This window comes from Stegodyphus dumicola, chromosome 3 (assembly GCF_044657685.1).
Source record: "Stegodyphus dumicola isolate Sdum_Otavi_A_Nest chromosome 3, ASM4465768v1".
NCBI classification, from domain to species: domain Eukaryota; kingdom Metazoa; phylum Arthropoda; class Arachnida; order Araneae; family Eresidae; genus Stegodyphus; species Stegodyphus dumicola.
Genome location: NC_140770.1, coordinates 209150558 through 209165569, shown reverse-complemented (window position 1 = coordinate 209165569; position 15012 = coordinate 209150558).

Sequence of the window (15012 nt, the reverse complement as noted above, 5' to 3'; positions counted from 1 at the left end):
GCGACGGAGGAACAAAATGTCCATACCAGATGCACCTTGCTCCTCAATGTAACGGAATTCTTCAGCGGCCTTCAGTCCTTCACTGGGGGTCATCATTTTAGCTTTTCCGTTGTCTTCAATCTCCTCGTTTTCTGATTTGTCTTCATTTTTATCCACATGGTCTTTCACTAGGGCAGCTATTTCTGCATGTCTTAAAATTTCACAATTTCCATTTTGTCCCATCCATTTCTCAACGTCACCACTAGTAACTTCTTCGCAGCCTGGAATTTTCTTAAATAAGTCAACTACTTCACAGTTTTGTGTTTCTTATCTGCTTTCGTGAATTGACAACAACAAAATCAAAATAATCAAATCATTAAGATATCTTGGAATTACAATAGATAATAAACTTAACTTCATTAAGCACTACAGCAAATTAAGAAGAAAACCTCCAGTATAGCTAACATCCTGAAAAGCATGCAAGGTGTCGGATGGGCTTGAACCCCCAGATAAAAAAGCTGTTATATAGCACTGTTTATAGAAAAGATAGCACTGTATGGTGCAGCGATATGGGCGTCACCAATAACGGCGAGAAACAAAAGCAACTCCAATCCATCCAAAGGCCCTTTCTTTTAAATTATTCCCGAGTTTACAGAACAACCTCAAATGCCGCACTGTTTCAGCTTATCAGCAGCATCCCCCTGTTCTTATTTGCGGAGCAGGAACATGCAAAGGCTTCAGTTCTTCAGCTAAGAAAAGATTTCAAAATAATATGAGATAGTAGCTGCCAGCTCATACACCTCACCGACCCATCCATATGAAAGCTACCCAGCTAGCCGAAATAATATCAAAATATGCATAAGGCAGAATACATACCAAACATTATTTCCGAAGATCTACACTTATGGTTCTGGCATAAACAAGGGAAAAGTTGTAAGGATCTTAAGTTTTACTAACGTTTATTTTATTTTAAATCTTTACTATCACTTCTTATTTTCTACTTCCGGCCAGAATTATAAGCGTGAAGGAGTTTATGCAAAGTTGTCTGGCGAACGCCAAGTATTTAAGTGTGGCCTTTTTGCCAAGCAGAAGAGAGGAAGCCGTGAGTTCGAAGCAGGCCGCTTACCTTAGAAGTTACGCAGTTGCTACTTTGCCTTCCAGGCCAGAGGTTTTAATCCTCTTGATAAATTAAACGTATTGTAGTGTTCACAGTCTCTGTGCTACATACGCTTCCTGTTATTATAAGGCCAATCTTATTCTAAAGTTAAATTAGAGTTTAGTTTTATTTTGATATCTTTTAAGTTAGACCCCGAGTGGAGGGTCATTGTATTCCGAAGTACGGAAGTCATTGTATATAAAGAAAAAAATAAAGGGTTTTGTATACCCTTCGTCTGTATCCTGTCTACTTACTACAATTAGTGAACATAGCTTTAGTAAGCTCTCTGTTCTAGTCAGGTCATTGTATGTTTCCGAAGAAGGTAAGAAGAAACATTGAACCTGATAGTGGCGCCCGACGAAGAATAACCATGGCCGAGTTTCAAGAAGAACCTGTGCTGCCTGCAGAAACAGCTCAGAATCCAGAAATGCCAGCTGCCGCCCTGGAAGGATTTGGGTATATTGTCCAGACCATGCGCGCTTCGATAAAACCAGAAGCAACGTTTAATGGAAACTCACAGGTAACCAGTTTTTTGGAAAAATTGGATGACCACTTCATGCTCTACCCCGTGCACGAGTTTCAAAAAGTTACCTTAGCTACCAGCGCTTTGAGGGGCCAAGCGCTTAACTGGTTCAAATGTATCGGCAGAAGTCTCTTGGGTCAAGCAGGAAGTCCCACCTATACCTACGAAAATTTCAAGACTGCCCTACTAAAAGCCTTCCCTGTTGTAAGGGATCGTGCGAAATTAGAAACAGAACTTTTCAGTATATATCAACAAAGAATGGAAAACCTCTCCAGGTTTATTTTAAGAAAAATTCACGTTTTCAAGCTCTTGTATGGAAACCGTCCGGATCCTGAAATAATTCAAGTGATTTTGCCGAGGTTACTACCCCAAGTGCAAGACTTTATTGAATTGAGAAATCCGACTACACTGGAAAAATTATTTGAGCTAGCAATCCAGTTTGAAAGTAGAAGAACGGCGGACGTCGAAAGAAGACGCCAATATCAACAGCGAAACCAATTTGGTACGCCAAGACTACAGCAAACTCAAGCACATGGCTACGGAGAAAAAGCGAATCAGTGGGCAAGGAAACCCGAGCATTCAAAAACAGCCGGCGAACGTCGACAGTTCAATAGCAACCCAGGAAAAAAGTCTCAAGGCCAGTGGAGAAAGAAGGAAAGCACCGAAAGAAAAAATAATTTAAACTAAAACGGATTTCTGCTGACGAGAGGGTGCGGAAATCCGAAGGCCACGAAAACCCCTCTTCCTACAAGTTAAATACAGTAATGGTGAAAAATTTAACTCTTCCGAAGATTGAAGTCTTGGTAAATAATATCCCGGCCACCGCACTCCTGGATACCGGCGCGCAGTGTTCCTGTGTGGCAGAAGTCTTTTTTAGAAAGTATTTTCGCAAATACCGCATATATAATGCGGATAATACAACAGTATTAGCGGCGCAAGGAGAACAATGTAAGTGCGTAGGTAAAGTACCTTTGTACATCCGTATCAAGGACGAACAAGTAAAGGTGATGTTTTTTATAGTAAAGAATTTGCAAGCACACTTAATACTAGGAATAGACTTTCTTTCAGACGCACAAGCTACACTGGATTTTAATGAAGCGTCTCTTAAGCTGACGATGCAACCAGTGTGTGTAGAAAAGGTTGAACCGCCAAGGGTAAATCTCGACCACCTGCCTAATGACGAGCAAGATAGAATCCGACAAGTGGTAAGTGAATTTGCTTCCTTATTTAGTGATATTCCAGGATTTACCCAGGTTACTAACCATAGTATTGACACCGGAGATGCATTGCCGGTTCGTCAAAAACCATACCGGTATGATAAGAATAAGGAAAAAATTATAGAATGGCATATTACCGATATGCTACGTAAAAAGATCGTAACGCCTATCTCAAGTAGTTATGCTAGTCCGGTGGTTTTATGTAAGAAAAATAATGATTATCCTTTGGAGCATCCAAAAAGGTGGAGATTCGCTATTGATTACCGTAAATTAAATTCCATAACGAAATATCCGGTATATCCGTTACCGATTATAGAAGAAATTTTAAGGAACATAAAATCAACCAAATTTATGACAACTTTAGACTTAACGAATGGTTATTTTCAAATAGGGATCAGGCCTGAGGACGTGCCTAAGACTGCTTTTATAACCAAGTCTGGCACTTATGCATTTTTGCGAATGCCGTTTGGCCTTTCAGGCGCCCCAGCAACATTTCAGCGATGCATGGACATTGTGTTAAGACCTGTTCTCGGAAAGTCCACATTTATCTATTTAGACGATATCATTATTACTAGTGATAATCTAGACCAACATGTACAGGATTTAAGACAGGTGTTTTCTTTATTAAATGAGGCCGGTCTAAAAGTTAATGTCGAAAAATGCAAATTTGCAGCCCCTGAATTAAAATATTTAGGTTACAAAATATCGCAAAAAGGGATCGAGACAGATGAATCAAAAATAATCGCTGTACAAAAGTATCCGACTCCAAACACGGCAAAGAAGCTCTCTTCTTTTCTAGGACTTTGTTCATATTATAGGTCCTTTATAAAAGATTTTGCGGCTATCGCTGAGCCATTGTTAAAATTAAAAAGGAAAAAGGCAAGATTCTCGTGGACGGCCGAAGCCAATAGTGCTTTTGAAAAATTAAAACAAGCATTAACGCAAGCCCCTGTGTTGAAATTTCCTGAAAAGGATGAAAATTTAGAAATTTCAGCGGATGCTTCGGATTATGCGGTAGGAGCGGTACTTTCGCAAAATCAGCAGCCAGTAGCATTTTTTAGCCGAACTTTAAATCAAACACAAAGAAACTATTCCGCGACCGAGAGAGAGGCACTTGCAGTTCTGTTAGCAGTGCAAAAGTTCCGAGTCTATTTTGGAAAGGCGCCGATAACAGTATATTCTGATCATGCGGCGGTAACTAGATTGTACTCTGGAAAAAATTTATCCCCAAGGTTAATAAGATGGGCACTCAAGCTGCAAGAATATAATCTGGTAATCAAGCATACCCCCGGAAAGGAAAATATCGTAGCAGATGCCCTGTCACGAATTAAATTAGACGAACAGGGTAATACCGTAAAAGTTGCAATGCTGACAGCGTGTACAATAAATTCCCGAGAAACTGTAATAACCGAACTGGGTAAGGATCCTGAGTTTGGAAGTATTTATGAGTATTTGAAGGATCCTGAAAATTTTAGCCACCAAGATATTGTGGCGATAAGAAATAGGGCGGCCCATTACGAACTAATAGATGGTCTATTATTTTATACAAAAACTACGAATTCCAACAACGAATTTCGACCTGTTATCCCAGCTAGTCTTAGATTAAATATCCTGCAAGAGCTCCATGACAGCCCTTTAGCTTCTCATGCTGGTATTCGAAAAACTACTCAACGCGTACGCGAGGCAGTCTACTTTCCTGAACTGCAAAAGTTAACAAGGGCGTATGTCCAGTCCTGCCCAACATGTCAAGCCGTTAATTATATTAATTTCCGCCCGGCCGGGTTTCTAAATAGTATTAAATCCGAATTTCCAAATGAAATAATCGGCATCGATTTATTGGGCCCTTTCCCAAAAAGTCAGTTAAACAAAAGTCGCTATCTCCTTGTTATAGTTGATCATTTTAGTAAATGGACCGAAATTGTTCCCTTAAAACGAGCCTCCGCGAAATTAGTTACCGATTCTATTTTAAATAAATATATTTTAAAATACGGGGCGCCCCTAAAAGTTATATCGGATAATGGTCCTCAATTTGTAAGTAATATATTTGAAGACATGTGCCAAAAACTGGGCATACGTCATTTAAAAATGGTCCCGTATCGGCCGCAATCAAATATAGCGGAACGGGTCAACAGAAATATAGTGAAAATTATCCGTAGTTATGTTAAAAATTTTCATAAAAGCTGGGATAACTATGTCAATGAATTTGCTTTCGCCCTTAGGACCGCAAAACATGATACAACGGGCAAAACTCCTGCTGAGTTATTTCTAGGCAGAAAGATTATAACACCGTTAGATAAACTATTTTATGTGCAACAAAGAGCCCCAGAATTTAAAATGGGTGATATAGAAAAACTAATAAAAGAAGCAAAAAAGAATACAGAAGTAGCACAGAGAAAACAGAAACTCTATTATGACTTGAAACGACGGGGAGTAACTTATAAAGTAGGGGATGAAGTTTTAAAAATTAAGCATTCACTTTCTTCAGCACCAGAAGATAAAACTGCCAAATTTTTCCCACGCTTTGAAGGACCATATGTTATAGAAAAAATAACTCACGCTGTTGTAGTATTAAAGGCAAGAAATGGTGAAACCTGTTCCGCAAACATTGACCAGATAAAACCATTCTATGACCGTAATAAAATGCAAATCTTTTCAGATCTTTTGCAGGATCCGGTACGGCAGACACCGCAGGTACAAGTTCCAGAGGTGGGAAAACGACAAGTACAAGGGCAAGCCAATGAGAGACAGAAGCAAGTGAAAAGAAAATTGCCCCGCGGAAAAATTGAAGGTACAAAGAAAAAGAAGTCGTTCCACCGTCCAAAAAACAGAGTTCACGAACACCCCCAGAATGAAGAAGGGAGAAGGACGACGTATGTGGAAAAGACCGGGAGAAAGGACGGCAACTATAACCCGGCTGTGAAACGGAAGATTGACTCATCCGACAGAACTCTCCGCAGCAAAAGTCGCCGAACTGCGGAAGGGCCATCAGCGGCGGAGGAAAAAGTACAAGAAAAATTTGAACGGCCAACAACGAGGTCCAAGCAGGATCACGACAGAAGTTTCCCGGTTCCACCAAGACCAGCTGCCTTCAAACGGCCAAGACCACAAGCAGAGGACAGAAGGAAGATGTTCAAGGGTGGCCGTAGTGGTGAAAAACGGAAGCTTCCAGAGGAAAGCACTGAAGGGCGAGCCCGTACAAGAAGGAGGATCAACCAAGCAACGGTCTGCAGCACCTTTAAAGACTGGGCCCAGAAAAGGATGTCTGAATATTACAAAGATAAGTAAAATTTTGTGTTACTTTACAAACTTAAGTTAATCTTTCATTCTTACTGCAAGTGGCAGATTTGAAGAAGTTTTACCTCATGCGAGGTCTACCTTTATCGCCAAAAGGGCGAGAAATGAGTTGTGACCGATTTTCTTATTATGTTTTTCAATTACTCGCGCGTAAAACTAAAGTTGATGTATAATAGCGTTGTCTAAAGACTTAAATATTGTAAAAAGTTATTGTATAAATTTTATTTAAAACATTCTAACAAGAAAGAAGTTTTAGTCTGAAAGACTTTTTGAAATGTAGTATTATTTCAATGTAGAAAGAATTGGCACTTGCTTTGAAAAGAATAGAAGTTAACAATGTACTACTAATGGATGTTTTCAAATGTGTAAAATTAACGGCATCTTGATATGTTCTTGTATACATGTGAACTGTTATTTTGAATGTTTAGAAATACCGTGATATGGTAAAAGTGAAAGTAATGTTAAAAAATTTGTTATTCGTGTGACTGTAAAGATTAAATCATGCTGAATATGTGTTAAAGGTTGAATGATGTAGTTAGGCTCTCTGACGCTACACTTTAGAGTTAGCCACTTTCAGAATAGTACCTCAGGGTCTAGAGTTGAAATTAGGGTGTGTTAAGAGGTCTCGTATGTTGAATTTTAACACGTTAGTGTTTTGATTGTAGGAGGAAGTGTTGAACACATAGACAGAAACACATTCGTGTTTGGTGTTTTTACAACACATGTCAGAGAGCACGGGGAGAGATAATTAAAATAGTCATGAATGAAATAAGAATGTTAAGAAAAGTATATTCTATATGTTATTTGCAATGTCATTCTGTAACATTTCATTAAACTAGTTTTCCTTCCAGATCTCTGGAAGGAACCAGAATTGAATAAAGCTCCTGTTTTGATGCAGTACAGATGAAAAAGAAAAAAGATTGTTGTATATTCCGGGAGCTGCTATTGTAACAAATTTCTTTCTTTTAAATTTTTCTAGTTTCTAGCGAAGCATTTTTTGTTAAAGGTTGGCCTCGCGTTAGTTTCTAGAGCTAAAAGTTTTCAACAAGGTCGTTTTAGACCTCAGTTTCAAACTAATTAACTCTGGCGGGAAGTATGTAAGGATCTTAAGTTTTACTAACGTTTATTTTATTTTAAATCTTTACTATCACTTCTTATTTTCTACTTCCGGCCAGAATTATAAGCGTGAAGGAGTTTATGCAAAGTTGTCTGGCGAACGCCAAGTATTTAAGTGTGGCCTTTTTGCCAAGCAGAAGAGAGGAAGCCGTGAGTTCGAAGCAGGCCGCTTACCTTAGAAGTTACGCAGTTGCTACTTTGCCTTCCAGGCCAGAGGTTTTAATCCTCTTGATAAATTAAACGTATTGTAGTGTTCACAGTCTCTGTGCTACATACGCTTCCTGTTATTATAAGGCCAATCTTATTCTAAAGTTAAATTAGAGTTTAGTTTTATTTTGATATCTTTTAAGTTAGACCCCGAGTGGAGGGTCATTGTATTCCGAAGTACGGAAGTCATTGTATATAAAGAAAAAAATAAAGGGTTTTGTATACCCTTCGTCTGTATCCTGTCTACTTACTACAATTAGTGAACATAGCTTTAGTAAGCTCTCTGTTCTAGTCAGGTCATTGTATGTTTCCGAAGAAGGTAAGAAGAAACATTGAACCTGATAAAGTATGTGCTTTAAAAATCTATCTCAATGATCATGACACAAAAGACTTCAAGTTCCAACTTGACAAAGAGAATAGCGTTTTTCAGTCGGAAGTGTTCGCGATTCTGCGGGCAATCAGCGTAAGCATACATCATCATTTTCCAAAGACTTACACCTATACAGATTATCTCTCGGCAATGCATGCACTCATGAACACAAATAACAAATCAATATTAGCTCAATAAATTCTTAGAAAGTCCTCCAATGCCCAAGGTCATCATTTCTTTATAATCTGGCTCAAAGCCCATGTTGTATATAAGAGAAACGTAGAGGCTGACATATTAGCCAAGGAGGCAGCACAGGGAATCTTTGCCCTGAAAACAAGCATCCCCTGGCCAACTTCTCATCTGAGAAGAAAAAACCTCACTAAAACTACAAATCACACCTAAAGAATTATGGCAACAATGGGGAGACGCTGCAAATATAGGCAGATGAGTTTACAACCTCTTCCTCAACGATGATTCCTCCCCGTCCATCTCTCCAGACATATCACGTGGTTTATCACGGGTACGGCCCGTTTCTCACGTACCTTTCTGCAAGAAATCTCTCCTGATCAAACTCCTGTGCATGTGATGAAAAGAGTCACCACGAACATTATGTGTTATTCTGCCCGTTTACAGATTCCCTTTATCTAAAGAAGACGAATTCAGAAGAGGATTTAATCTCATTTCTAAGATATCCAGTCAAGAATAAGCACTTGTGGAATAAAATTACAAAGGTTATTGATTATTTGGCTGCTAGAAGTCAAGAGCTATGTAGTGTAAATTAGTCTTCAAAGAAATACTCCAGCAATAGCGAAACAAACCAATTAAATGCGGATATAACGTACGCGGGCGTACCTTTACAGGAAAGGAATAAGCAGCGCAAACATATGAAGCACAACATAGGACACGCACAAGTAGGGTAAGGGGCTACTATATATTTACTTAGGGTAAATAATACAATGTAGATGACCCTCTACGTTTCTATGTAACCATAAGGGTAACATCACCTTAAAAGCGAACACATATAATAAATTGCCAGCATTGAGTTGGTAAAGTGTTAACAATGTAATGTATCATGAAATGTAATTCTTGTATACTAATTATTGTAAAAACACACGAAATTGCATACATTGAATTTGAAGTTTGCAATGTACCAGCATATGTATGCAGATATATCTAGAAGAACGTTGTAGGCATAAGTATGCAGATGAAGCTATTTTTTTTTCTTCAGTTTTCAAACTTATTTATGCCCTTTTTATTATTTTATATTCTTTTCTAATTTTGTCTGCTGATTGTAAATAATGATATAAACAAGTCATGATTGTCAACATGATCTATAAACTAGAAATAAGTTGCTTCTAGCCATCACAATTTATAATCTCATGATCAGTTTTTACATGGGAAATAATTATGTATTGCTGGATTTAATGTAATTTCTGAAAATCAATTATTGAAAAAACGTACGTTACAGTGCATAATGAATCGTCAAAACCACTGTGAATCACTGTTGTGCTGAATCGTCGTTTCAGCACAACTATACAACAGTACTTAAATGTAAGCTTCGTAAACAATTTTATACAAGTAGTTCTAACTTAATTCTGATAGTAAGTAAGCACTGATGTAAACAGATCGTGTTTGCAAAAATGATTTGTAACGTGGGAACATCATCTCTGTTTCTAACTGCAATATATAATGCTTTGAAACGTGATGCCTGTACCCACTACAATAGATAACATCTTAAAACATGCACCTGTACAACTATGTATATCGCAATGTATATTATGTAATCCATTTTACTTGAGCTAATTTAACGCTGAAAGGTAGGAGTGCCGTTGATGCTGCCGGCGGTGGAAGAACTTGTAGGCTGGAACACTCGAGGAATGATGCCGGAATGTTGTTAATTTTCTAGTTAGTGTGTAGGGCTAATACCTACTTATTTAGGGTAAATATTAGGTGGCCCCCTCACTTTCTACATCACATAACATAACTTTCTCTGGGAACGAACGAGGCTTATCTGCTCGATTTCACTCCAAGAATGAGCTATCCCTCCAACAACATCCAACATATCTATTTTCTCCAGTTTCTCGATCATAACACACCATTCCTCCATGGCTAGGACAAGATATGATAGATAATTACGTCTATACTTTTCCTTCAATGCCTCCAGAACACCGTGATCTATCGGCTGACATACTGCAGTTACGTTAGGAGGGAGAAACATGGCTCTCATATATTCGTCTTGTAATATGGAATAAGAATTATAGAATAACATTGATATTTCAAAAGCACTTGAAAAATGTTTTACCTAGAGGTTATGAAACAGAGTTTTTAAACATTTACTTAATAGTTGTCTAAATTAATAATAGATAAATTAATAATTCAAAAGCACTTGAAAAATGTTTTACCTAGAGGTTATGAAACAGAGTTTTTAAACATTTACTTAATAGTTGTCTAAATTAATAATAGATTATATTAATTTTAAAATAGTCCATGAAATGTTTTAGCAGTTTGATCTTTACTTTCCCAAACACACACACACACACATATATATATATATACCTTAAAATTAACATTCTAGAGTTAGTGCACTGCCCCCTAAATTCATCTGTTCTCCCAAATTTGACATCATTCCAAATTACGTATTACTGCTTCAAAAAGGTAACTAAAACTAATACTGACCTATCAGAGCTTAGAATATTCTCTGTACATACAAAGTATAAATGCTGAGTCACAAGCACTACGCGTCCTTTTTTCCCTGACTTCTGCCGTGCAAATAGCACTGTGCCGCCTATGCTTCCCTGCTTAAAATGACGTCGTAGCTTTTTATCTGTGCATATAAAAATTATTTGTATTCAAATATGATCGAAAAGTAATTTGTCTGCCAAAGAAATATTTTTTGATGCGGCTACAGATAAAGATGGTGATTCGCCGAAATTAGTTTTGTTAACATCTTATTTTGCCTGCCACCCAGCCATGCCTACAGCCTAAGTTAAAAGTACCGCATTCGTGACTACGGCACTTAATTGATATTACACAAGTTAAGACAGGATCTCCACCTGTGCCGCGGAGCAAGTGCAGAATCACCCACTGCTTGGCACGTTTTTTAAGAATTGCACAAACTCGGTATCCATGGGCACATCGACCTATTTTCACTTAAAAAAATCAGGGAATTGCTCCAACTCGGCATAGCGCACTTTGTCCATGTACACATCGATCTATTTTCACTTAAAATGTCTGAGGAAACTGATAAAAATCTAATTCTTCCTATTCTTGTAAAAATCGGCAAACAAAACGTGCCAAATGAGTGGGCGATTCTGCACTCCAACCGTGCCGCGTCCATCACTTTTGTTGCATAACTAATGAAACGAATTCTGATGCAAGTTTCTACCATGACTATTTTTAATTCCTTCGTTCATAATCTCTCGCTCGTGTTCTGCCAGTGTCTACTATTAACAAAAAAGTTTTAAATCGTCAAATTGATTCATAGATAGATTTTCTTAAGAGATTCATCAATATAATTGGTTAAAGAATCTGCGCTTATAAAAAGTGTTTTACTAAAATACGGGAGGTACTTCCAGTTGTGCGTCGAAATTTAACAGAGGTCATCAAATGTCCTTTGCTTCGCGCGGGGTGTTTGAATTGAAAAAAAAAAAAATGCTTTTAATCCGCTTTCTGATTCCTGCGTGTTAATGTTCGGCGTAATGTTCATCAAAATGACTTGCTTTGGTCAAAGAGTATAAAATTCGTGTTTTCCAGTGAAACAAAAATGATGGTGCTTCAGTAGTTTTTAAATTTTGCATGAAAAATTTTTACAAATTAATGTTATTGTTTTAAGATAAAAACATAGTACAAATATTTAAAGAATAAAAACGCAATCTGAAATTTTCATTTGATAGTTTGGCATTTATTAATTTTGTTGGCGCATTTCATTTGATATTTTCTGCTAATAGAGTATGTTTAAGTGTTTCATTGCTGTGAAATAATTAATTAGATTAATTTAAATGTTATTTTGAAAATGATTTATGTTAAACGCTTTTCCTTAATATGAATTAAGTGATTTTAAATTTAGTACTACTTTGAAATTTACGTATATTATGTTCTTCATATTAGATTTTAAAAATTCAGTACCATTTTTATGATACTAAAAATTCAGTTTTTCTAATTATGTTTTATATAATTAAATAACGAATTTAAAGATTTGTAATTATTTTATTTAGAGAAGGTTATTAAAATTACTGTAATAATAATTAGAAATGAAATTATTGTTTAAAAATTTAAATTTTAAGAACTTTGAATTCTAATTAAGAAGTCAAACAACAAAAATCAGCGTTATATTCTCAAAGTTTCGTAGGACTAGTTTCGATGGTTTTACCGAAACACCATCGTCAGCTGCAAAAGCTCAAATGAACGAGCTTTTGCAGCTGACGATGGTGGTTCGGTAAAACCATCGAAACTAGTCCTGCGAAACTTTGAGAATATAACGCTGATTTTTGCTGTTTGACTTCTGAATTAGTATTTGTTCGGCGTGTTATTGTGTCTTAATTTTGAAATCATTTTAAGAATAGCTAAATTTAAAAAATGAATTACTTAATTTTGTAAAACCGGTACAGAAGTGTTTTGTATATAATGTAGAAAATATGTAATATTTAGAATATTGAGTATGAGGGAGTACTGGTTTAAAAGAGAGGTTCTGTTTTTACATCTGTTATATGTTCACTTAACCCTCCTCATATCAGAAGACATAAACGTTGAAGGCAGTCGACCTTATGAGAAAACGCATTTTTTTTAATCTAAGTATTTTTATTTTTTCATAAAAATAGAGTGTATTTTTAAATTTTGTAATGGAATGATAGCAGCTCAAAAGGCCAGTTGCCCCTATCCAAGGAACGGAGGCCTCTTCTACAGTAACTGCTAATTTGGCAAATCTTTTGTCCACTGGTGAAGAATAAACACCAGTTTGTTTAAATGATAAACCATATGAGAGATATGCTAGTATTTAAAGAAAGTTGTGGGGTCTTTAGGTTTAGTAAAGAATAAGTAAATTTTAAATGTCTCAGTTATAGTGAAAGGTTTGAAATTTGTTGTGTTTATGAATGATGTATACAAATTTTTATATTTTAAAATGTCTTCCCTAAAAATACACATGTGGAGATACTAAAAAATAAACTATGGTAATTTTTATTTAAAAAAATTCCCGATTAAGACAATTTTGAAACAAAATATTTCCTTTCTTTCGTTTTATTGTAGGATAAATTATATTTTTGTAAAATTAATAAAGGCTTTAACTTGATTATACAAGTTATTTGTCTTAAATTTCAGTTTTAATTTTGTATAATGTTGTTAATGTATAATGTTTTTGTTAATATTAAATTATTAAGTAATATGAAAGATTCTTGAAAAAAAAGCAAGAAAACTTTGACAACTGTACAATGCCAAAACCAGTTACCTTTTCTAAGGAACAGAGGTTTTTCGATATATTGTACTTAAGCACCCCCAAACCATCAGCAAGATGGTACGTTGATTTTGTTGGAGAAGACTTGCCAAATTAATCGTCAAAATATTCTTGTTTTATTTACTATTGCATTATATCATTATGCTTTTATATGGAAATTTTCTGTTGTATTAAATATGTGTATCTACTATAAGAGGAAGAATTAATTTCTCATAAACTGTGTATTATATTTCTACATCAAAGTTCGCAGCTTAATCTATACTACAATGGAAATATTTTCATCAAAAAATTGGAAAGACTTTTATTTGAACATTTACTTTGCGGACAGATTTGAACTTTTACCTCGTGGAACTATTTTCATTAAGAACTTTACAAAATTTCATTGGACATTCTTATCTCGAACTCTAAAAATGTGCAGTTGGGGAATATATAAGATATAACAAAATACGATGGCTGCTTAAAAAATAATTGGTGACCTTAAAATTAACATTCTAGATTTAGTGCTCTGCCACAAAAAGTCATCTGTTCTCCCAAATTCGAGATCATTCCAAATTATGTAACTCTGCTTGAAAAAGATAACTAAAACTAACATTTACCAATCATAGCTTAGAATACTCTCTGCATGTACGAAGAATAAACGCTGTGTCACGAGAACTACGCTTCCCTTTTTTTCCTGACTACTGCCATGCAAACAGCTATGTGCCGCTTATGCTTCACTGCTTTAAATGACGTCGTAGCCTTTTATTTGGGTATATAAAAATATTTGTATTCAAATATGATCGAAATGTAATTTGTTTGCGAAAGAAATAAATTTTTGATGTGGCTACAAATACAGATAGTGATTCTCAGAAATTAGTTTTGTCAACGTCTTATTCCTGCCTGCCACCCAGCCATGCCTACAGCCAGAAGTTAAAAGTACCGGATTCATGACTACACACGTAGTGATATTACATATATATATGTCATGATATACATGCTTTGGAACATGGTGGTGGCATAATACATACCTAGCGAAGAAACTTAGCAAGGCACACATGGCCGGATTCAAGATAATTTTATTATTGAGAAAGGCAATTTCAGATTCACAATATTTGGTTTACGTACGGACGGGCGTCTTATGCACCTTGTTGGCTCAGAACATATTCAGTGAACAAAGAAGGTAGTCGTGAAGAGTCTTACCAGGAGGAAAGCGTAAGTGTCGCAGCAATTCAGAGGAAGAAGGGGAGGGAGCCAAAAAGTTTCAGATCGAGTGGAAAAGTTTTGTTTTGCAATTATTTCCCACATAGCACAAAAACATCCTTGGGATATCCCAAGGATGTTGCTCGCGGGATATGCGCACATCCTCAGGACATCCCGGAATATCCCGCAAACCTCCTAAACACCTCCTCCCGAGTGCTTAATGTCACATCCCGGGATATCCCACAAACCTCCTAAGCACATCCCATCGACAGCATATGGGATGTTATTAGGATTTAAAGTCCTACTTACTACATCCTCAGGACATCCCGTAATATCCCAATTTCCTCCTAAACTCATCCTTCTGAGCGCTTAATGTCACATCCCAGTATACCCTTAGGACATCCTATCTACGTCCCACCGACAGCGTATGGGATGTTATCAGGATTTGAAACACTAGTTACAATATCCCTTTAACCTCTTAAATACATACTCTCAACTGCTTAGTGTCACATCCCAGTATAT